The sequence below is a fragment of the Nomascus leucogenys genome, chromosome 17 (assembly GCF_006542625.1).
Source record: "Nomascus leucogenys isolate Asia chromosome 17, Asia_NLE_v1, whole genome shotgun sequence".
Lineage (NCBI taxonomy): Eukaryota > Metazoa > Chordata > Mammalia > Primates > Hylobatidae > Nomascus > Nomascus leucogenys.
Window position 1 is genome coordinate 93,208,224 of NC_044397.1, and position 25,042 is coordinate 93,233,265.

Sequence of the window (25,042 nt, forward strand, 5' to 3'; positions counted from 1 at the left end):
TACTGGGGAGGCTGAGGCAGGAGGATGGGTTGAACTCAGGAAGTCAAGGCTGCAGTGAGCTGTGATTGCACCACTGCACTCCAGCCTGGGTGACAGACCAAGACCCTGTCTCAAAAAATTAAAAAGCCAAACTGAACATCTCTTTTTAGGCTTGGGGTTTTGTTTCCTTGTGTGAATTGTGTGTTCACATCCTTTACCATCTCTCCACTGTCCGAGGAGGGCTGTCTGCTCCTGGAAAACCTTCCAGTACCTTCTGCTCATGGCTGAGACTTGGCTCCTGGGCTCGCTGTCTCTCTGAAGCTCCTCCTGGGGACCGTTATGGGGCTGCGTCCTTAGGGATTTAGCTTCTCCTTTGCGCCCATCAGTTCTCAGCTAAGTGGATGTGGAGATGGCCATTTTACAGATGGAAGAGCTGAGGTTTGCAGGTGCCACATCCCCAGTGAACACGGGCCCCATCCACATGTGGCTGGAAAGGGAAGTTTCCTTCCTGACCTGAGGCCCAGTTGAGCTCTGCGTGTCTCCCCGTGCCTGACTGTCATAGTCTGTTTTGTGTTGCTATAAAGGAATAGAGCTGAGGCTGAGGGGCTTATAAAGCATAGAGGTTTATCTGGTTCACAGTTCTACAGAACATACAAGCATGGCGCCAGCATCTCCTGGGCTTCTGGTGAGGCCTCAGGAAGCTTCCACTCATGGCAGAAGGTGAAGGGGGAACAGGCATCTCATATGGCCAGAGAGGGAGCGAGAGAAAGGAGGGAGGAGGTGCCAGGCTTTTATTAACAACCAGGTTGTCCGTGAACTAACAGAGCGGGAACTCACTCATTCCCGAGGGGAGAGCACCAAGCCGTTCATGAGGGATCCCCCCCAGCACCCAAATGCCGCCCACCCAGCCTCACCTCCAACACTGGGGGTCGTATTTCAGCGTGAGATCTGGAGCCACAAACGTCGGCCCCGTGTCACTGACCTTGCTCAGTCCTGTGCTTCTGGATTCTGGGTTTTGTGGTTATTTTTGTTGCCATTGTTCTAGTGTGGTGGTTCTCAGCTGGGGCTGATCCTGCTCCCCGGGGACACCGGGAGATGTCTGGTGACATTTGTGGTTGTCATGACTGGGGGACGGGTGATGTCTGAGGACGTCTGTGGTTGTCCTGGTGGGGGTGCTCTTGGCATGGAGTGGGTGGAAGCCAGGGACGATGCTCGGCACCCTGCAGTGTCCAGGACGGCTCCACCCCAGAGAACAGTCTGGCCACAGTGTCCACAGTGCTGAGAGACCCCATTTAGTATGACAGCAACAAAATTATCATTACTCGCACTTTTTGTTTAAGAATGGAGATGATTGGTCAGGTGCGGTGGCTCATGCCTGTAATCCCAGCACTTTGGGAGGCCGAGGTGGGTGGATCACGAGGTCAGGAGATCGAGACCATCCTGGCCAACCCGGTGAAACCTCGTTTCTACTAAAAATACAAAAAATAAGCCGGGCGTGGTGGCGGGCGCCTGTAGTCCCAGCTACTTGGGAGGCTGAGACAGGAGAATGGCGTGAACCCAGGAGGTGGAGCTTGCAGTGAGCTGAGATCACGCCACTGTACTCCAGCCTGGGCCACAGAGCGAGACTCCGTCTCACAAAAAAAAAAAAAAAAGAGAGAGAGAGAATGGAGATGATCGCCATCTGTTGTGTAGCTGCTCCTGCTCCAGCAGCTATGCTGCATCCTTTGTGGGACTGAACCCCAGCAGGCGCCTCATGCTGGGGCCTCTCCCTTCGCTGAGTTGTGTGTGTGTGTGTGTGTGTGTGCACCTGTGTGTATATGCATGTGTGCACTTGTGTGTATATGCGTGTGTGCTTGTGCGTGCGTGCTTGTGTGTGTGCACTTCTGTGTATATGTGTTTGTGCTTTTGTGTATATGTGTGTGCTTGTGTGTATGTGTGCTTGTGTGTATATGTGTGTAAATATGTGTATGTGTATATGTGTTTTTGTGCATAGATCTGTGTGTATATTTGTGTATATTTGTATATTTGTATATGTATGTATATATATAGTGTGGATATGTGTGCATATGAGTGTATGTGTGTGTACTTGTGTATATATCTGTATTTGCATATGTGTGTATATTTGTGTATATGTGTGTATGTATGTGTGTATGTGTGTATATATTTGTGCATGTATACGTGTGTATGTGTGTATATGTGTATATAGTTATGTGTATGTGTATGTGTATGTATGTATGTATATGTATGTCTATATTGTATGTATATGTGTGTATATGTGTGTATGTATATGTGTGTATGCGTATGTGTGTCTATATTGTGTGTATATGTGTATATATGTGTGTATGTGTGTGTGTTTATATGTGTGTATATGTGTATGTGTGTGTGTGTATGTAGATGTGTATGTGTGTATGTGTATATGTGCACATGTGTGTATATGTGTGTATGTGCATATGTCTATATGTATGTGCATGTGTGTATGTGTGTATATGTATGTGTGTATGTGTGTATATATTTGTGCATGTATATGTGTGTATGTGTGTATATGTGTATATAGTTATGTGTATGTGTATGTATGTATGTATATGTGTGTCTATATTGTATGTATATGTGTGTATATGTGTGTATGTATATGTGTGTATGCGTATGTGTGTCTATATTGTGTGTATATGTGTATATATGTGTGTGTGTGTTTATATGTGTGTATGTGTGTATGTGTGTGTGTGTATGTAGATGTGTATGTGTGTATGTGTATATGTGCACATGTGTGTGTATATGTGTGTATGTGCATATGTCTATATGTATGTGCATGTGTGTGTATATGTATGTGTGTATGTCTGTGTTTATGTGTGTATGTGTGTGCATGTTGTATATGTATGTCTGCCTATATGTGTGTATGTGCACGTGTGTGTATGTGTGTATGTCTATATGTGTGCATATGTGCATATGTGTGTGTGCATGTGTATGTATGTCTATATATGTATGTCTACATATGTGTGTATGTGCACGTGTGTGCATGTGTGCTCGCGTGCATGTGACTCTGTCTTTGGGTGGCTGGAGTGTCTGGTGAGGTGCATTTTCCAGGAAGGCTTTGTGAACGCCCTGCTTCCTGAGTTCCTGCCGAATGGCAACGCCCTTCTCTCCCTTCCATGCCTGAGTGCGTTGTGCCCGGGAACAGATGGGTGACTTCCCCATTACCCAGTTGACATTACCCTGTCCCCGTCGGTGTCTAGTGCTCTGAAGAGGAGACTTGTGACCTTTTAGGTCTCATCCTAGACCACAAGGCAGCGAGCTTTTCCTGTAAAGGGCCAGAGAGTTGCTGTTTTCGGCTCTGTGGACCAGACAGTCTCTGGCTCCACCACTCAGCTCTGCCGCTGTAGCACAGAAGCATCAGAGGCAGTGCCTAAGTAGGATATGACAGAGGACACCGGCCCAGTGCAGCGGCTCACGCTTGCAATCCCAGCACTTTGGGAGGCCGAGGTGGGAGGATCGCTTGAGCTCAGGAGCTCAAGACCAGCCTGGGCAAAATGGCGAAACCCCATCTATACAAAAAAATGCAAAAATTAGCCGGTGTGGTAGTGTGTGCCTGTAGTCCCAGCTGCTCAGGAGGCTGAGGCAGGAAGGTCGCTTGAGCCTGGGAGGTCGAGGCTGCATGATTGCACCACGGGCACTCCAGCCTGGATGACAGAGTGAGACCCTATGTCACACACACACACACACACACACACACACACACAAATCGAGGACAACTGAGAAGAAATAAACCTGCAGATGGAAAAGGTGTGTTTTGGAAGCATCACTACGGAAGTGATCACGGCCAACCCAATGACTTGAAGTTAAGGAGATTCTAGAGCAGAGGTCAGCCAGCAAGGGCCTAGGATGGACAGTGTGGGTTTTTTATTGTTTTTGTGTTTTTGTTTTTGTTTGTTTGTTTTTTGTTTTTGAGACAGAGTCCTACTCTGTCGCCCAGGCTGGAGTGCAGTGGCACAATCTCGGCTCACTGGAATCTCCTCCTCCCGGATTCAAGCGATTCTCCTGCCTCAGCCTCTCGAGTAGCTGGGATTACAGACGCCCGCCACCACGCCTGGCTAATTTTTTTGTATTTTTTAGTAGACACAGGGTTTCACCATGTTGGTCAGGCTGGTCTCAAACTCCTGGCCTCAAATGATCCGCCTGCCTTAGCCTCCCAAAGTGCTGGGATTACAGGCTTGAGCCACCATGCCCAGCGACAGTGTGTTTTTGTAAATAAAGTTTTATTGGCACCCACCATGCCCACTCATTGAGAAATCGTCCACAGCAGCTCTCCTGCCTCTGTGGCTGAGTCGAGCAGTTGCAACAGAGACCATCTGACCCACGAAGCCAGAGAAGTTTGCTCTCTGGCCTTTTACAGGAAAATGTTGCCAACCCCGGCCTTACAGCCTCTATCCAGTCCTTTAGCAGTGGGGGTGGGAGGGGAAGGAGGTGTCCCCCGACCATTGCTGTGGCCCAAATTCTGGTCTGCTGTCTCGGACCCTTCCCCCCGGAGCCAGGCTGAGCCGCCTCTTAGGGCTTTGTGTGAATTTCATGGGGCTGCTCGTACAAGGTCCACAGACCTGGCCGTTTAGACACCGCAGGTTCATTCTCTCTCCGCTCTGGAGGCCAGAAGTCCAAGGCCAAGGTGTAGGCAGGGCTGGCTTCTTCCGAGGCCAGGGAGGAGAATCCATCCTAGGGCCACTCCCAGCTCCTGGTGGTGGCCGGAGATCCTTGGCCTTCCCTGGCTTGTGGAAGTGACACCCCCCAATCTCTGCCTTGTCACCCCAATCTCTTATCTATACAGCATTCTCCCTCCTGTGTGCATCTGTGTCCAAATGTCCCCTTTATTTATTTTTTATATTTATTTATTTATGAGACGGAGTCTCGCTCTGTCACCCAGGCTAGAGTGCAGTGGTGCGATCTCAGCTCACTGCAACCTCCGCCTCCCGGGTTCAAGCGATTCTCCTGCCTCAGCCTGCCAAGTAGCTGGGACTACAGGCGCCCACTACTACGCCCGGCTGATTTTTGGTTTTTTAGTAGAGACGGGATAGGGTCTGTCTCTGTCACCCAGGCTGGAGTGCATTGGCACAGTCATGGCTCACTGGAGCCTGAACCTCCTGGGGCTAAAGCAATCCTCCCACTCAGCCTCCCAAGTAGTTCGTTCACAGCCACACGCCACCACACACAGCTAATTTTTACATTTTTTTGCAGAGACGAGATCTTGCTATATTGTCCAGGCTGGTCTCACGCTCCCGGACTCAAGGGATTCTCCCACTTTGGTCTTCCCAAAGCACTGAGATTACAGGTGTGAACCACCGTGCCCAGCCTCAATTTATTTATTTTACTTATTTATTTATTTATTTATTTATTTATTTATTTATTGAGATGGAGTCTCTCTCTCTCTCTCACCCAGGCTGGAGTGCAATGGCGTGATCTCGGCTCACTGCGACCTTCACCTCCCAGGCTCAAGCAATTCTCCTGCCCCAACCTCCCAAGTAGCTGGGATAACAGGCACCTGCCACCATGCCCAGCTAATTTTTGTATTTTTTAGTAGAAACAGGGTTTTGCCATGTTGGCCAGGCCGGTCTTGAACTCCTGACCTCAGGTGATCCACCTGCCTTGGTCTCCCAAAGTGTTGGGATTACAGGCATGAGCCACCACGCCCAGCCTTTAATTTCCTCTAAAATCAGAAGAATACCATCCACCTGCCTCATATTTATTCTTCCACCAACGTGGTCATAAAGTAGTATTTTCTATGGATGGGGAATGGTAGATGTCATAATGAGACGGTGAGGCGTCCCCTCCACCCTGAACAGATCCCTCTCACCGTTGAGACTTCCTCTGGCCCCAGCAAGGGGCTAAAACTCTCCACGAGGCAGCCAAAGCATTTTTTTTTTTTTTTTTTTTTGAGTTGGAGTCTTGCTCTGTCACCCATGCTGGAGGGCAGTGGTGCAATTTCGGCTCACTGCCACCTCCGCCTCCCAGGTTCAAGCAATTCTCCTGCCTCAGCCTCCCAAGTAGCTGAGATTACAGACATGCACCACCACGCCCAGCTAATTTTTGTATTTTTAGCAGAGATGGGGTTTCACCATGTTGGCCAGGCTGGTCTCGAACTTCTGACCTCAGGTGACCCGCCCACCTCGGCCTCCCAAAGTGCTGGGATGACAGGTGTGAGCTACTGCACCTGGCCTCAAGGCCATTTTTGACTCGACTCTGGCCTGGCTGTGGCCACCGGGCCCCCGTTCCCTGCACCCTTCCACACCCATGTCCCAGCTCTGAACTCAGGGTGCTGCCCCAGCCCAGGCCTCTGCACACAGTCTGCCCCCACAGCCTTTCCAACTCCATATCCGCACCCACGCCGCGCCTATGGGTTAGGACGTTGTCCCTGCCATGACATCTGTATTCCTTTTTTTCTCCTTAATTGAAATGTAATTCACATGCTATAAAACTCGCCCGTTTAAGTGACTCAATTTAATGTTTTTAGTATATTCACAGGGTTTTGCAACCATTACCACTGTCAGCCCAGAACATTCCTTCCCCCCGAAGGAAACCCCAACCCCATTAGCAGTCATTTTCTATCCCCCCACCCCAGCCACCGACACCCATGCATCCACTTCCTGCGTCTGTGGATGGGCCTGTCCTGGACATTTCATAGAAATGGAATCACACGGTTGGGCGCGGTGGCTCTTGCCTATAATCCCAGCACTTTGGGAGGTCAAGGCGGGCGGATCACCTGAGGTCAGGAGTTCGAGACCAGCCTGGCCAACATGGTGAAAACCCGTCTCTAGTAAAAATACAAAAAATTAGCTGGGCGTGGTGGTGCACACCCATAGTCCCAGCTACTCAGGAGGCTGAGGCAGGAGGATCACTTGAACCCGGGAGGCGGAGGTTGCAGTGAGCTGAGATCGCACCACTGCACTCCAGCCTGAGCAATTGAGTGAGACTCTGTCTCAAAAAAAAAAAGAAATGGGATCACACACTGTGTGGCCTTTTGTGTCCGGCATCTCACTGGGCGTGACGTCCTCAAGGTGCATCCATGCCGTGGCCTGTGTCCGAGCCTCGTTCCTTTGATGGCTGAATACTGTTCCATTAAACGGATGGACCACATTCTGCTTATCCATTCATCCGTTGACGGGCATTTGGGCTGTTTGCACTTTTGCCTGTTATGACTCATGCGTCTGTGAACTTTCCTATACAAGTTTCCGTGTAGATGTAACTTTCAGTTCTCTTGGGCGGATACCTAGGCCTGGAATTGCTGGGTCACATGGAAACTGTGTTTAACCTTTTGAGGAACTGCCAATCCTTAACTTCAGAGGCTGTTCATCTCTGCAGCTCAGGGTTCCGCAGACACGGCCTGTGCATGTGTCAAATCTGGCCCGCTGCCTGTTTTTACAAATAAAGTTTTACTGGCACACGGCCCCACCTACTCATTTACATATAATCCACGACCACTTTCTCGCTACTTGGGCAGGCAGAGATAAACAGTGTCCACAGAGACCTTCTGGCCCCCAGATTCAAAGTGTCTACTCTCTGATCATTTACAGAAAAGGTGTGCTCATGATCTACCACCTGCGACATCCAAGGTAATTGGCTATTTGTGGGTCTTAATCCCTCCTTAAAAGTAAAATAAAAATAAATAAAATAAAAAGAATGCTTCCTTTCCCCTCACACTCTGCACAGAAAACTTCGTAAGGGCAGAATTTGATGTTTTAATTTTTAAATTGTTGTTTTCTACTATCGTTTATCTATTTATTTATTTTTAAGTTTTAATTTTAATTTAATTTTTTTTTAAGACAGAGTCTCACTCTGTTGCTTAGGCTGGAGTGCAGTGGTGTGATCTCGGCTCACTGCAACCTCCACCTCCCCGGTTCAAGCAATTCTCCTGCCTCACCCTCCTGAGTAGCTGGGATTACAGGTGCCCGCCACCACGTCCGGCTAATTTTTGTATTTTTAATAGAGACGGGGTTTCACCATGTTGGCCAGGCTGGTCTCGAACTCCTGACCTCAGATGATCTGCCTGCCCTGGCCTCCCAAAGTGCTGGTATCACAGGTGTGAGCCACCGCGCCCGGCCTCTACCATGGTTTAAAATGTTTGCACACATCATTCCGCCCGTCCCCTGCAGAAGCACTGAGCACATTAGACTCTGCAGCCGCTTCCTGTAGGACTCAGGGCCGGCCTCACACGGGCTCCACGCTGAGCTGCCGGTAACTGTCACCTGGAGTCTTAACTGCCCTGTGCCTGGCACACCCCACACCACTCAATCAGGTTCTTCCGGGTGGGATGGGCCTCCCCCAGTGATTGCAGGCTTTAGGATCCCTGGGCGAACTGGTTCCTAATCCTAAATTTCTGCAGTTCTCATGGATTCAGTCCTGGAGGGAAGGAACTAACCGACCCTTCATTTGATGCAAACAGCTTTGGTTTTTGTTTTGTTTTGTTTTTGTTTTTTATGAGACAGAGTCTTGTCTCTATTGCCCAGGCTGGAGTGCAATGACACGATCTCGGCTCACTGCAACCTCCGCTTCTCGGGTTCAAGAGATTCTCTTGCCTCGGTCTTCTGAGTAGCTGGAATTACAGGCATGTGCCACCACGTCCAGCTAATTTTTGTATTTTTTTAGTAGAGACGGGGTTTCACCATGTTGGCCAGGCTGGTCTCGATCGCCTGACCTCGTGATCCACCCGCCTCAGCCTCCCAAAGTGCTGGGATGACAGGCGTGAGCCACCGCGCCCGGCTCAGCTTTGGTTTTTGAGCCTGCAGGGTGCACACGTTGTGTGAGGGTCGCACATGTGTTTTCTGTTTGCCCCACATAGTCTGAGCCCATGATTCCAACAGAAGGCGTCATCTTCTCCACCTCAAGGTCTTCCGTGGTCATGGCTACAGGGAGGCACAGACGCTCAGCTGATAGTTTATTGTATTTATTTCATTTCGTTCCATTTCAAGACAGGGTCTCACTATGTTTACCGGAGTGGCCTCAACTTCCTAGTCTCAAGTGGTCCTCCTGCCTCAGCCTCCCGAAGTGCTGGGATTGCAGGCATGAGCCACCAATCATTTTTTTTTTTTTTAATAACCAATGTGTTCATTTCCTAGGGTGCCATGCAAATTATTACAGATTGCAGGGCTTTAAATAACAGACATTTTATGACAGTCTCCTTTCCCAGTTCTGGAGGCCAGAAGTCTGAGATCGAGGTGTCTGCAGGGCTGGGCTCCCTCCAGATACTCCAGGGGCAGAGTCCTTCCTGCCTCTCCCAGCTTCTGGGGGCTCTAGGGATCTTTGGCTTGTGGCCGTGTCATTCCAGTCTCTGCCTCCATCTCCACACAGCCTTGTCCTCTCCTCTGTGTCTCTAAATCTCTCCTTCTTGGTGTTTGTTTGTCTGTCTGTTTTGAGACAGAGTCTTGCTCGGTTACCCAGGCTGGAGTGCAGTGGCACCATCTTGGCTCATTGCAACCTCCGCCTCTTGGGTTCAAGCAATTATCGTGCCTCAGCCTCCCGAGTAGCTGGGACTGCAGGTGCACGCCACCACGCCTGGCTAATTTTTGTATTTTTGGTAGAGATGGGGTTTCACCATGTTGGCCAGGCTGGTCTCGAACTCCTGGCCTCAAGCGATCCTCCTGCCTCGGCCTCCCAAAGTTCTGGGTTTACAGGTGTGAGCCACTGATCTCAGCCTGTGTCTCTCCTTCTTAAAAGGACACCAGTCATTGGATTTAGGGCCCACCCTACAAACAGGATGATGATTGCATCCCAAGATCCGTATCATCTTCCATCTGCAGAGACCCCATCTCTGAGAAGGTTACGTGCCAAGCTTCCAGGAGGATGTGAGCTTTTGCGGGACACTATTCAACCCACTGCATTCAATACACATTCTTTTTCTTGAGTTGAAAATTACCTACACTTAAACAGGAACCCGTCCTTATACACACGAACGCCATTCTCATTTGGCTAACCATCCTTTGATTTTTCCCTGCTATTTCTCCCACCCCACCCAACACCCCTAAATACCACCTTCACCGTCTCCTCCATTCCTGGATTCGCAATGCTGCTGTGTTGTTTATGTATGGGCTTCAAATCCTCTCTGGACCAAGGAAGCTTGGGTGGGAAGGTTTAAATAACTCGACAGTTGACAATTAGGCTAAAAATTCACACATAAAATAAGCCCACTGAAGGGTTCAAAGGTGTGACCTGGGCCGGGCGTGGTGGCTCATGCCTGTTATCCCAGCAATTTGGGAGGCCGAGGTGGGTGGATCACTTGAGGTCAGGAATTCAAGACCAGCCTGGGCAACGTGGCGAAACCCCATCTCTACTAAAAATTCCAAAATTAGCCAGGCGTGGTGGTGCACACCCGTAGTTCCAGCTACTGTAGGGAGGCTGAGGCAGGAGAATCACTTGAACCCAGGAGTCAAAGGTTGCAGTGAGCTAAGATCGTGCCACTGCACTCCAGCCTGGGCAAGAGAAATGAAACTTATCTCAAAACATAAACAAAAAAAAGTGTGACCTCAATAATGCTTGGGAGGGGTTCTCTTGGGATCCTGAGTAGAGTGTGGGGACATTTCTGGTAGTCACGACTACGGGGTGCTCCCGTCATGGAGTGGGTGGAGGCCAGGGATGCTGCTCAGCACCCTACAGTGCTGAGGACAGCCCCACCCCAGAGAACGATCCAGCCCCAATGTCCAGAGTACAGAGCGGGAGAGACCTGTGTTCATTATTTGAAAAATACTGGGCCAGGCATGGTGGCTCACACCTGTAATCCCAGCACTTTGGGAGGCAGAGGCGGGCAGATCACGAGGTCAGGAGATCGAGACCATCCTGGCTAACACGGTGAAACCCCGTCTTTGGTAAAAATACCAAAAAAAAAATTCGCCGGGCGTGGTAGCGGGCACATGTAGTCCCAGCTACTCGGGAGGCTGAGGCAGGAGAATGGCGTGAACCCAGGAGGCAGAGCTTGCAGTGAGCCGAGATCGCGCCACTGCACTCCAGCCTGGGCAACAGAGCGAGACTCTGTCTCAAAAAAAAAAAAAAAAAAAGAAAAAGATTGAATCTGTCCCTTGTTCACACTGGACACCGGAATAAACTCCCTATGGGGCCGATGGTGTAAACCAGAGGGACCCCAGCTCCTGGGACTCACATCCTCTCTCCCTCCCCACTAAGAGTGTGGATTTCAATGTGTGCAGCCTTCTGGGAACTCAGCAGGGCAGAGGATCACGGACCCAGAGTCTCTTGGGGGTCAGTGGAATCCCCTAAGATTCCAGTGTACCCTGGGAGCGATTCTGTCCCCACCACCAGGGTACACTCGGTAAATGTCTGGGGGCACCTGCTGCTGGCATGGAGTGCGTGGAGGTCAGGGACGCTGCTCAGCACCCTGCAGTGCCCAGGATGGCCCCACCCCAGAGAAGGATGTGGCCCCAGTGTGCACAGTGCCCAGGGGAAAAACCCAGTTGTAGATATTGAAAGTGAGTGTAGCTTTCAGCTGAACAGAAATCATGAGTATTAATCATTTAAAAGAAAAGGAAAAGGAGCAGAGGGCAGTGGCTCACACCTGTAATCCCAGCACTTTGGGAGGCTGAGGCAGGAGAATCACTTGAACCCAGGAGGCGGAGCTTGCAGTGAGCCGAGATCGCGCCACTGCACTCCAGCCTGGGCGACAGAGCCAGACTCCGTCTCAAGAAGAAAAAAAAGGAAAAGAAAGAAAAAGGAATCCGCTGTAGATGTGTGTTCCTGGGGCTGAGCAGGTGGGGACCCCGGCAGTTCCAGGGCTGCGGTGACTCAAGGCTCTGGCTCTCGTGAACCTGCAGATCCCAAGGGTGTTACTGCAAAGCCCTGAGTGGGTGGAGGGCGTGAATGCCTGCCCCGGACCCCGGTTTCTTTCTGAGAAGCAGAATGCAGAGGAACTTCTCAGAGAAATGCTGGAGGAAGGGGATTACCCGCTGGTCTCCCAGAAGAGACCTGCGAAGCCCAGAAACAGGGGAAACAGGGTTTCCTGTGTCTCAGGTCGCCCCAGGGCAGCTGCCTCTGCCGGGCACTTTGCTCTCAGGTGCTTTTCAGAGTGCAAAGAAGAGAAAGAAGCCAGTGTCATTTCTTTTTTTTTTAGACAGAGTTTTGCTCTTGTCACCCAGGCTGGAATGCATTGGTGCAATCTCGGCTCACTGTAACCTCTGCCTCCCAGGTTCAAGCGTTTCTCCTGCCTCAGCCTCCCAAGTAGCTGGGATCACAGGCGCCTGCTGCCATGTCCGGCTAACTTTTTCTTTTTTTAAAAAATATTTTTAGTAGAGACGGAGTTTCACCATGTTGGCCAGACTGGTCTTGAACTCCTGACTTCAGGTGATCCACCTGCCTCAGCCTCCCAAAGTGCTGGGATTACAGGCATGAGCCACCAAGCCCGGCCAACCAGTGTCATTTCTATCCTTCTGAGATAGGCTCTTGTGGGGATTGTGTGTCCAAGAGTGCTGAGAGCTGGGAGGGTCAAAGACCCAGGCCAGGGTGCAGAGAGGAAGGGACAGGGGGAGGACAGGGCCCCTCCTGGGCACAGAAGGGCAGTGGTGCTGATGGAACCAGCACTGTGACAGGACCTAACCAGGGTCTCCCCAGGGCACTGTGGATATTGGGGCCTGGGTCATTCTCTGGGGTGGGGCCAACCTGGGCACTGCAGGGTGCCAAGCAGCATCCCTGGCCTCCACCCACTCCGTGCCAGGAGCGCCCCCAGTCGTGACAACCACAGATGTCCCCAGACATGGCCCGGTGTCCCCTGGGTGCAGAATCATCCTGGTTGAGCCCCCCTGGGTTATGGGATTCCACGGACCCCCAAGAGACTCTGCGTCCCATGATCCTCTGCTCTGCTGAGGCCCCAGGAGGCTGCACACATTGAAATCCACACCCTGAGTGGGAGGGAGAGAGGAGGTGAGTCCCAGGAGCTGGGGGTCCCCCTGGTTTACACACCCTGTGCCCCATCGGGAGCTTATTCTGATGCCTACTGTAAGCAGAAATTGCACTCAACTGTTTTCCCAAATAATTTTTTTTTTGAGACAGTCTCCTTCTGTTGCCCGGGCTGGAGTGCAATGGTGCGATCTCAGCTCACTGCAACATCCGCCTCCCAGGTTCAAGCAGTTCTCCTGCCTCAGCCTCCTGAGTACCTGGGATTACAGGCACCCACCACCATGCCTGGCTAATTTTTGTATTTTTAGTAGAGACGGGGTCTCCTCATGTTGGTCAGGCTGGTCTCGAACTCCTGACATCAAGTGATCCACCCACCTTGGCCTCCCAAAGTGTTGGGATGACAGGCGTGAGCCACCGCGCCCAGCCTTTTCCCAAATAATGAATTCAGGGTCCCCCCTGGGCCCTGTGGACATCGGGGCTGGACCCTTCTCTGGAACAGGGCCGTCCTGGGCACCGCAGCGTCCGCCCACCCCATGCCAGGAGCACCCCCAAGTCGGGATAACCACAATGTCCCCAGCCACCGTCCAGGGTCCCCTGGGAGCAGGGCCACTCCCAGGTGAGAGTCACTGCCTCAAGGGAAAGACTGGGTGGGACACAGAAATAAGATGTGGAGGTACGGGGGTCCTGCTTGGGCCCCCTAAAGCAGGTCGGACCTCCTCTCCTGAGAATCGACCATGGGGGCCGGTGGGAGACAGACCTGTGGGATGGGGTGATGTGGGGTCCGAGGCAGTCCCCTCCTTCTTGCCACGGCCAGGCCCTGAGCACACGGAGGGGGCGTGAGGGACAGGCTGGGTTCGTACTGTAGTCCCCTTGGTTGTTCACGGAGTCCGTATTTGCGAATTCGCCAGCATGATGGTGTGTATTCGTGAACCCCAAATCGATGCCTGGGGTACTTTCCCTCTCATCCTGGGACACGCACAGAGAGACAGAAATTAGAGTCGTGGGTGTGTGTTCCCTGAGCGGAGGCCACGCTCCACCTTCCCATTTCCCCTCCCAGGTGGACCACGCCCTCATTACTGTCGAGCGAGAGCCTCGGGGTTTGGGTTTTTGTACTCTTGTTGGTGATTTTGCTGTTTGCAGTGGCCCCTGGCATCGTGCTGAGGCCCCCCCTTCTCGTGTCCCTCGGGGCCGTGTGCAGGAACCGGTAGGTGAGAGAAGCTTCGCTCAGGCAGGACTGAGAGCAGCCGCCCTGTTCAACACTCCCGTCATCGATAGGCATTCAAGAAGGCGCCTTTGAGACGGGCACGGTGGCTCATGCCTGTAATCCCAGCACTTTGGGATGCTGAGGCGGGCGGATCACGAGGTCAAGAGTTCGAGACCAGCCTGGGCAAGACCTCTTCTCTACAAAAAATACAAAAGTTAGCCGGGCGCGGTGGCTCATGCCTGTAATCCCAGCACTTTGGGAGGCCGAGGCGGGCAGATCACAAGGTCAAGAAGGTCAAGAGATCGAGACCAGCCTGACCAACATGGAGAAACCCCGCCTCTACTAAAAGAAAAAAAAAAAAAAAAAAAAAAAGGTGCCTTTGAAAGGAAACACACAGGCTGGGCGCTTATAATCCCAGCACTTTGGGAGGCCAAGGTGAGTGGATCACTTGAGGTCAGGAGTTCGAGACCAGCCTGGCCAACATGGTGAAACCCTGTCTCTACTGAAAATACAAAAATTAGCCAAGCGTGGTGGTGCATGCCTGTAATCTCAGCTACTCGGGAGTCTGAGGCAGGAGAATTGCTTGAGCCCAGGAGGCAGAGGTTGCAGTCAGCAGAGATCGCACCATTGCACTCCATCCTGGGTGACAGAACGACACCTGTCTCAAAAAATAAAAAATAAAAATAAAAAGGAAAGAGAGAAAGAGAGAAAAGAAGGAAATAGAGAAAGAGAGAGAAGAAAGAGAGAAAGAGAGAGAGAAGGGAAGGAAGGAAGGAAGGAAGGAAGGAAGGAAGGAAGGAAGGAAGGGGAAAGAAAGTTATATAACTTCATTTTACAGAATCTGAGAATCACATAAGGAGAGGAAAATCATCCACAATCCCAGCACTTTATCCTTTCTCCAGACATCTACACACACACTTTTATTTTTAAAAATTGAGGTTCTGGCCGGGCGCGGTGGCTCACGCCTGTAATCCCAGCACTTTGGGAGGCCGAGGCGGGTGGATCACGAGGTCAGGAGATTGAGACCATCCTGGCTAACAGGGTGAAACCCCGTCTCTACTAAAAATACAAAAAATTAGTCAGGCGTGGTGGCGGGCGCCTGTAGTCCCAGCTACTTGGGAGGCTGAGGCAGGAGAATGGCGTGAACCCGGGAGGCGGAGCTTGCAATGAGCCGAGATTGCGCCACTGCACTCCAGCCTGGGCGACAGAGCGAGACTCTGTCTCAAAAAAAAAAAAAAAAAAAAAAATTGAGGTTCTACACACGGTTTGATCATCTGCCTTTAAAATCTTTTCTGCTGGCCAGGTGCAGTGGCACGCACCTGTCATCCCAGCACTTTAGGAGGCCAAGGTGGGAGGATCGCTTGGGCCCAGGAGTTTGAGACCAGCCTGGGCAACATGGCAAAACCCTGTCTGTGCAAGAATAAAAATTAGCTGGGTGTGGTGGCATGTGCCTGTAATCTCAGCTACTCAGGAGGCTGAGGAGGGAAGATCGCTTGAGCCCAGGAGGTTGAGGCTGCAGTGAGCTGTGATCACACCATTGCACTCTCCAGCCTGGGTAACAGACCCTATCTCAAAAAAAAAAAAAACAAAAAAAAAACAACGATGCCCATCGGTGGCAAGGGTGATGAAAATAATACAGTGTGCTGACGAAAAGCGGTATTTCCAGCCACCTAAAAGTAAGCCTGAGAGGCCGGGCGTGGGGGTTCACGCCTGTAATCCCAGCACTTTCGGAGGCCGAGGTGGGCAGATCACGAGGTCAGGAGATCAAGACCATCCTGGCTAACACGGTGAAACCCCCTCTCTACTAAAAATACAAAAAATTACCCAGGCGTGGTGGCCCGTGCCTGTAGTCCCAGCTACTTGAGAGGCTGAGGCAGGAGAATCGCTTGAACCCAGGAGGCAGAGGTTGCAGTGAGCCAAGATCGCGCTACCGCACTCCAGCCTGGGTGACAGAGTGAGACTCCATCTCAAAGAAAAAAAAAAAGTAAGCCTGAGAGAGAAATGCACCGAGTCACCCCAACAGAATGAGGAGCTGTGGTTCCCTGGTCAAGGGCCATGGCCTGGGGCAGGGTCAAAGTCCTGTGGGTTCTGAGGCTGACCCGAGACTGCAGGTGAGGTGGCCCCAGCATCCTCGGTCACTGTCCTGATCTTATGGATCAGGAGCTGAGGTCACACCGGGCTGGCCTGGGCATGTCGCACTTACTCAAGAGTTTGTGACGGGCCAGAAGTCTAATTTCCCGTCGTTCTCTATCACGGTCCTGGAACGGTGCTACGACTCCGTTCACTGACCCGGCCAGGCGGAGCCTCTGAGTCTTTTGTGAGTGCAGGCACCTTTGGGCAGGAGGGAGGAAAAGTCCTGGGGCCCCTCGTTTCTTGAGTCTGTGCGTGTTTACTAGCAGGACCTTGCTTTAGATGCAGGATTGGGTGGAGGCTCTCGCTTCTGCGTGCATGTGTGCGTGCACGTGTGTGTGTGCACATGTGTGTGTCTGTGTGTGCACATGTGTGTCTGTGCATGTATGTGCACGTCTGTGTGCACGTGTCTGCGTGCATGCAAATGTGTGTGCACGTGTATGTGTGCACATGAATGCATGCAAATGTGTGTGCACGTGTGTGTCTGTGCGTGCATGTGTGTGAGTGTGCATGTGTGTGCGTGTGCATGTGTGTGAGTGCGTGTGTGTGCGTGCGTGTGTGCGTGCGTGTGCGTGTGTGTGTACGTGTGTGTAGAGGTGGGAGGGGAGGCAGCCCCCTGGCAGGGGACCCTGGGCAGTGTCTGGGGACATTTGTGGCCAACACATCTGGGGGGTGCTCCTGGCATGGAGCAGGTGGAGGCGAGGGACGCTGCTCAGCACCCTGCAGAGCCCAGATGGTCCCGCCCCGGAGAACAATCCGGCGCTGGTGTCCGTAATGCTGGGTGGGGGGAGAGACCCTCGCTTAGGAGAAGGTGACCTCAGTTACCGCCTTCCTGCAGCTGAGACCTGGGAGCCCCCGGGAAAGCCGGGACTTGGCCTCCCCAGCTGGGCTGCAAGGTAAGGAGGCTTCCCGCCGACCTCAGCTTCCTTGGCCTCCAATGCAGCCCCAGGGCGCAGGGCTGCTGAGAAAGTGTCGTGTGTGCGTGGCCCGGACTCCAGCCCAGGGGCAGCAGCCGTGTGGCTCTTCTTTGTGTCGGTGGAAAAAAACCCATTGGTTTGTGGAAACAGCAAATGTTTGTGAAGGAAGAGGGGCCTGGCCGGCTTCAGAGACCACAGGCGCCCTTCAGGGCAGGAGGGAAACAGCCTCGTCCACGTGAACCCGGCCCAGCCCGGCCTCGAGCAGCTCAGGAAGTTGGGCCTGGGTTGGGCCCGGTGCAGGGGCGTCTGCTGACCTCGCCGGGCAAGCCCACTGCAGGGTGAGCCCCGCTACGCAGGACAGGGCCTCCCCTAGAGCTGACAGTGGTGCAGCTCCTGGCTTCTCCAAGTGGGGCCGGCGGCTCAGCAGCAGAGCAGTGGTGGCCTAACCGGGAGACACAGAACCTGGCATCTGGGCCCGTTGTGCGCAAGTCCCGGCCCTGTGACCTCGGCCGGTGCAGACGCTCAGCAAGGCAGGGGCTTTGCCTGCCTCGGGCCTCCATGTCCACGAAATAGGAGGCTGCCGCAAAGCTGGAGGGGGCATATCGCTGCCTGCCTCTCCCTCCAGGCCTTCGTGGGAGTCAGGAAAGACCACAGAAGGTGGTCCCCGTGGGCCCCCCCATCACGATCCGTGCACTCTGCATCGGAGACGGATGCGGGGCCCGGCTCTATCCAGGGTCCGGTTTGGAGCAGAGGATTCCGTTCCATGGAAAACGGCAGCTCCAAAGGCCCCAACCCCGCTGACCCCCCGGAGACCAATCACGGGGGCCTGGAGCCGTGCTTTCCTTCCTGTTGACCCCCTGGCCCCCGGCAGCTCACGTGAGACCCCCGGCCTTCCTGCCCCCCGTATACCTGTCAGTTCCTCCATTCGGGGTTAATTGGTTTGTCCCCAGTTTCCACATTCCACCTCTCCCTTTGCCCGGCACGTGGCTTACATAAAAGTAGAAATCAGAGATGGAAAAACACCGAAGTATTCCATGAGAAGGCTCCGTGCCTGGATATTTTGTTTTTCTTGCACTGGTGTGTCTGATGGACTGGACTTTGACTGTGGGGTTGGGGCTTCCTTGTTCTGAAATAGAATAACACAAGTTTCTAGGAGATAATTTGCTCTGTTGTCCTGCGAGAGAAGCATCCAGGTCTTTTCCGCACGGATTGGTGGTAAAGAATAAAGTTGATTCTGCCCCCGTTTTCTCCGGAGGGCACGGCCGTTTTGAATTCCCATGCCTCGTTTTTGGGGACAGCAACGTCCTTCTCCGATAAAAGCCGGAGGTAGCTCTGTGAGTTCCTTGTAAGTAAAAAATATGTAACCATGCTTTTCTCCTTCTCTGTCCTTTTTTAAACAGGGTGTACAGCAAGCCGTGATTCCTGGGGAAACTAAAAAAGGTATGTGGCATTTTCTATTACTTCATGAGCTTGGAATCTCTTGTTTTTTAGAAAAAGGAACAAACAAGCCCCAGTCTTTTATGTGTGCCTGACACATTGGGAGGTTGAGTCATCCCATAAAAGGGCTCCGGGCTCAGAGCCAGGAAACCTGAGTTCAAATCCCAGATCCCCTTTTACCAGCTCTGCCCCGTTTGGGTGGGTTCCTGTCAACTGTCTGCAGTGGAGATGACGTTCTGCGTTTTGCAGGAAGGTCGCAAAGATTAAACAAGGATATAGATACAAAAATATAAAAATAGCCAGGTGCAGTGGCTCACGCCTGTAATCCCAGCACTTTGGGAGGCCGAGGCAGGTGGGTCACCTGAGGTCAGGCGTTTGAGACCAGGCTGGCCAACATGGCGAAAGCCCGTCTCTACCAAAAATACAAAAATTAGCAGGGCATGGTGGCATGTGCCTGTAATCCCAGCTACTCCGGAAGCTGAGGCAGGAGAATCACTTGAACCCAGGAGACGGAGGTTGCAGTGAGCCGAGATCACGCTACTGTACACCAGCCTGGGCAATAGAGTGAGACTCTGTCTCAAAATATATATATATATATATCATATATATTTTATACACACATATACCTACATATATGTATACACAGTGGCATGTGCCTGTAGTCCCAGCTACTCAGGAGGCTGAGGCAAGAGGATTGCTTGAACCCAGGAGTTCGAGGTTGCAGTGAGCTATGATCACACCACTGTACTCCAGCCTAGGTGACAGAGCGAGACCCGGTCTCTTAAAAAATATACCCAGTGTGGTGGCATGTGCCTGTAATCCTAGCATTTTGGGAGGCTGAGGTGGAAGGATCACTTGAGCCCAGGAGGTGGAGGCTACTGTGAGCTGCGGTTGTGATTGCACCACAGGACTCCACACTGGGCAACAGAGTGAGATCAGGTCTCTAAAGAAAAGAAAAAAATATATATATATATTATCTATTATATATAATATTATATTATAGCTCACTGCAATCTCGAACTCCTGGGTTCAAGCAATCCTCTTGCCTCAGCCTCCCGAGTAGCTGGGACTACAGGCGCACGCCACTGTGTGTGTATATATATATATATATATTATATATTACATATTATATATTACATATAAAATATATATATTACATATAAAATGTACATCTATATATGCTCAGCGCCATGCTGGCATCTAAGTCAGTATCTAAGAGATGTGAGTGGAACCTGAAACCGTCGCTGATCTGTTTCATTCGTGTTTTTCTAAGAATTTGTCCATTTCATGTAGATGACCTAATTGGGTGTCACTCACTGGTTCATAATACTACAGTGTTCTCTGATAATGCTTTTTATTTCCATAAGATTGGTAGTAATGTCCCCCTTTCGTTTCTGCTTGTAGTTATTTGCATCTTATTTCCTTTTTTTTTTTTTTTTTTTTTTTATGGTTTTGCTTTTGGTCAGCCCCGCTAGAGGTTTGTCAATCTTGCAGCTCTTTTCAAAGAACCAACTTTTGGTTTCGTCGACTTGCCGGTTTTTCTCATCTCTGTCTGGTTTATCGCTGCTCTGATCTTTACAATTTCCTTCCTCCTGCTGGCTTGGGGCTGCCTTTGTTCGTCCTTTACTGGTTCCTTAAGGCAGCAGTCCTCAACCTTTTTGGCCCCAGGGAGTGGATTCGTGGAAGACAGTTTTTCCACAGACAGTGGGGAGGTGGGTGGTGGGGGAGCCGGGAGGATGGTTTGGGGATGATTCAAACGCATTACTTTTATTGTGCGTTTTATTTCTGTTATTATTACATTGTAATACATAATAAAATAATGCCACAACTTACCATAATGTGGGATCAGTGGAAGCCCGGAACTTGTTTCCTCCAACTAGATGGTCCCCGGGCTGGGCGTGGTGGCTCACACCTGCAACCCTAGCACTTTGGGGGGCTGAGGCGGGCGGATCACTTGAGGCCAGGAGTTCGAGACTAGCCTGACCAACATGATGAAACCTCATCTCTACTAAAAATACAAAAATTAGCCAGGTGTGGTAGTGGGCACCTGTAGTCCCAGCTACTTGGGAGACTGAGGCAGGAGAATCGCTTGAACGCGGGAGGCGGAGGTTGTAGTGAGCCAAGATCGCACCATTGCACTCCAGCCTCGGCAACAGAGCGAGACTCTGTCTCAATAACAAACAAACAAATAAAACTAGATGGTCCCATCTGGAGGTGATGGGAGACAGTGAGATCATCAGGCATTAGATTATTTTTGTTTGCTTGTTTTGAGACAGAGTCTCTCTCTGTTGCCCAGTCTGGAGTGCAGTGGCATGATCTTAGCTTACTGCAAACTCTGCCTCCCGGGTTCAAGTGATTTCCAGCTGGTTTTTTGTATTTTTTAGTAGAGATGGGGTTTCATCCTGTCAGCCAGTCGAGACCATTAGGCATTAGATTCTCATAAAGAGCGTGCAGCCGAGATCCCTCGCATGCACAGTTCACAATAGGGTTCACGCTTCTATGAGAATCTGATGCCGCCGCTGATGTGACAGGAGGCGGAGCTCAGGCGGGAATGCAAGCGATGGGGAGCAGCTGTGAATATAGAAGAAGCAGACAGGTGCGGTGGCTCACGCCTGTAATCCCAGCACTTTGTGAGGTCAAGGTGGGTGGATCGCCTGAGGTCAGGAGTTCAAGACCAGACTGGCCAACATGGCAAAACCCCATCTCTACTGAAAATAAAAAAAAATTAGCTAGGCGTGGCAGTGCATGCCTGTAATCCCAGCTACTCGGGAGGCTGAGGCAGGAGAATCACTCGAGCCCGGGAGGCAGAGGTTGCAGTGAGCTGAGATCGTGCTGTTGCACTCCAGCCTGGGGGCCAGAGCGAGACTCTGTCTCAAAAAAAAAAATATATATATATATATAATTTAAATATATATTTTATTTATAAACATGTATATAGGCCAGGCGCGGTGGCTCAAGCTTGTAATCCCAGCACTTTGCGAGGCCGAGGCGGGCGGATCACGAGATCAGGAGATCGAGACCACGGTGAAACCCCGTCTCTACTAAAAATACAAAAAATTAGCCGGGCGTGGTGGCGGGCACCTGTAGTCCCAGCTACTCGGAGAGGCTGAGGCAGGAGAACGGCATGAACCCGGGAGGCGGAGCTTGCAGTGAGCTGAGATTGTGCCACTGCACTCCAGCCTGGGCAACAGAGCGAGACTCTGTCTCAAAAAAAATAAAAAATAAAAATATAGACATGTATATATGTTTTTATATATTTATAAATATATATTTGTTTATATATATTTATCTATTATAAGTAGATAAATATATATTAATAAATACATATATTTATATATAAATAATAAAAGATTGCATGAAAATATGATTTACCAGCATGGCGGGGCTTTTTGGCGTTCCCTAGATTGTGCCCCCAAGGTGAGTGCCTCATGGCCTCACCCTAGTCCCAGCCCCCACACCCCTGACACTCAGGATGACGACGAAGACAGTGATGATTTAAAACGTGACTGATGGCCGAGGGGTCGCACGTGCCTGCAGTGTCTGGTCTGGATCCTTTTACGTCCTTCTCCGTGAATATATTCTCCATGGAGAAGTCCCTGCCCTCCCTGCTGTTTTCTGACCGGGAGACCAGACCTCCTTTGCTAGAGGTCAGATGGCCAGGGCGAGGTCCCTGGAGCCCACCCTGAGCCCGGTCCTCTGGGACACACACGTGCTGGCTGATGGCAGTGCGGCTGGACGGCAGGTGGCACGGAGCTGCCAGGGCAGGGCTCAGGTGTCTCCAGGCCGCAGGCTCAAGCTGCCAGCCACGTGGCCACGTACCATGGGGATTAGGTCCCTATGCTGCAGCATCTGCTGGGAGGGATGACAAGAGGCTCCAGCAATGACATCAGGCAGTTCTCGTCGGGCCCTGGCTAAGTCCCCTGGCCCTGTTCCCAGCAGCCTGGCCATCCCCACCACTGATGCCTCCCTGGTCCTCAGCTCCCCCTACTCAGCAACTCAGCAGACACCTCTGCCATGCCCCCTGCAGGCCAGGTCCACTGCTCCAAATCCTTTAGTTCTCCTAGGATCCCTGGGGAGCAGGGCTCATTGTCCCCATTTTATAGGTGGGGAAACTGAGGCTTGGCAACCAAAAGATGCAGCAAGGCTCGGGGGCCAGAGCGGGATTGGAGTCATGAGACTCTGGCCACAGAGCAGCTGGTGGTCCCTCAGGCTGTGCGGGCCCCTCAGAACCCACCAGGGCCATGGTCATTCTCTCTGGGAGACAGTCACAGAAGCTGGGGCTTGGTGAGGAGGTGAGCAGAGGTGGCTGGAAGCGGCGGCTCCTGCCTGTAATCCCAGCACTTTGGGACGCTGAGGTGGGCGGAGATCACTTGAGGTCAGGAGTTCAAGGCCAGCCTGAACAACATGGTGAAACCGCAACTCTACCAAAAAATAAAAAAAATTAGCCGGGCTTGGTGTTGGGCGCCTGTAATCCCAGCTACTCGGGAGGCTGAGGCAGGAGAATCACTTGAAACCGGGAGGCGGAGGTTGCAGTGAGCCGAGATTGCACCAGTGCGCTCCAGCCTGGGCGACAGAGCAAGACTCTGTCTCAAAAAAAGCCAGCAAGGAGGGTCACCACAGGGGCTGGATGAGACAGTGCCTCCCAGCCGCTCCTTCTCCTGCATTCTACCCACTTCCCGTGAGCAGGTCTCAACCCAAACACTCTTTCCCCATTCCACAGGGATTCTGAGAATCAGGGCACCCCAGCCCCAAGGCAGCCACGTTTCCCTTTTCCACTGAGAGCGGCAAGAGGCCTCGGCACTTCCTGGGGCAGCCCAGGACTTGGCCGTGTTGCTGCATTAGCAAGAAAAGGCGTAATGGAATTTGGATAGACAAGAAAAGGGGATGTAAGCGTGAGCAAAACCACACACTCCATTTCATTGTTAGAAATTCCATGCGTGTCATCAAAACCTCATCTTGGGATGGAGGCCAAGACGAACTCACTGTCACAAGGAACTTTGTGCACAACAAGTGTGCTGGTTCCCCTGTCACCCCCGCCCTCACCCCCGGCCTGCTGGCTGACCCCAGACACAGCAGCCTTGTGGTTCCTCCCTCCTGGTCAGCTGGTGCCTGGTGCCTGGTAGCTGCAGCCGTGGTAGCTGCAGTGGTGCCTCTCCAGAAGATTCTGGAGGAGAGACTGAAATTCCCATGCTTAGCCTCACAATGCCCCGGCCCCGTGCGAACCTCCAGATGAAAACGCAGCCCCGGACGGTGCGGTGGCTCACGTCTGTCATCCCAGCACTTTGGGAGGCCGAGGCAGGTGGATCACAAGGTCAGGAGTTCAAGACCAGCCTGGCCAAGATAGTGAAACCCTGTCTCTACTAAAAATACAAAAATTAGCCGGGTGCGGTGGCAGATGCCTGTAATCCCAGCTACTCAGGAGGCTGAGGCAGGAGAATTGCTTGAACCCAGGAGGTTGCAATGAGTCGAGATTGAGCCATTGCACTCCAGCCTGGTTGACAGAGGGAGACTCCATCTCAAAAAAAAAACAAAAAACAAACAAAAAAAAAACAGCCCTGTGGAAGCCCTCCCTCCATGTCCTCCCCCACCTCCGCCCCCATGGCTGCCATTTTTGCCGAAACGTACATCCTGGACTGAAACTTGCTTTCTTGCCCTTTGCTGTGTTTGAGCGTCAAGTGTTCAGCCAGACACAGTTGGGTCGGCACAGCAGTCAGGGTTCTCTCCAGGGGTCCTGACGGTTTGCTGCCAAACCTTCATGTCCAGACCAAGTGTCCCCCCTGGGGTCCCTCGGGTTTGGAGTTGCCTTGGCATTGAGGATTCAAGGTGTGTGGCAGGAACAGGGACCCAGGAGACCCTTTGGTGGCCTCAGCCTGCCCAGCTTTGTCACTTGAACCTGTCGGGACGCGAACAACATGCACATTTCACGAGAAAGCCCGCTCCTGGCTGGAACATCCCTTCGACCAGGGTCTCTGGGTCTCAGCATCACTGACATTAGGGTCAGATTATTCTTGAGATGGGGTTGTCTTTGTTTGTTTGTTTTGTTTTGTTTTGTTTTTTTGAGACAGAGTCTTGCTCTGTCGCCCAGGCTGGAGTGCAGTGGCGCGATCTCAGCTCACTGCCACCTCCGCCTCCTGGGTTCAAGCGATTCTTCTGCCTCAGCCTCCCAAGTAGCTGGAATTTCAGACAAGCGCCACCACGCTTGGCTACTTTTTGTATTTTTAGTGGAGATGAGGTTTCACTATGTTGCCCAGGCTGGTCTTGAACTCCTGACCTCAAATGATCCACCCGCTTTGGCCTCCTAAAGTGCTGGAATTACAGGCGTGAGCCACTGCACTGGCTGTCCTGGGCACTGCAGGGCACTGAGCAGCACCCCTGGCCTCTACCCACTCCATGCCAGGAGCACCCCCAAGTAATAACAACCACAAATGTCCCCAGACATCACCCAGTGTCTCCTAGGAGGGGGTCACAGTCCCCTCTAGTTGAGACCCCTCCCTTAGACTTC

General features: G+C 51.9%; 1 protein-coding gene across 1 annotated transcript in view; it reads left to right on the top strand.

The window, feature by feature from the left end:
- The window catches only part of GNG7 (G protein subunit gamma 7), a 187,422-nt gene that overhangs the window by 127,399 nt on the left and 34,981 nt on the right, over window positions 1-25,042 (top strand). Inside the window, exon 3 of the mRNA XM_030795941.1 lies at window positions 18,504-18,543. The gene's annotated coding sequence lies outside the window, so the exon portion shown is untranslated. The remainder of the gene's footprint in view (window positions 1-18,503; window positions 18,544-25,042) is intronic.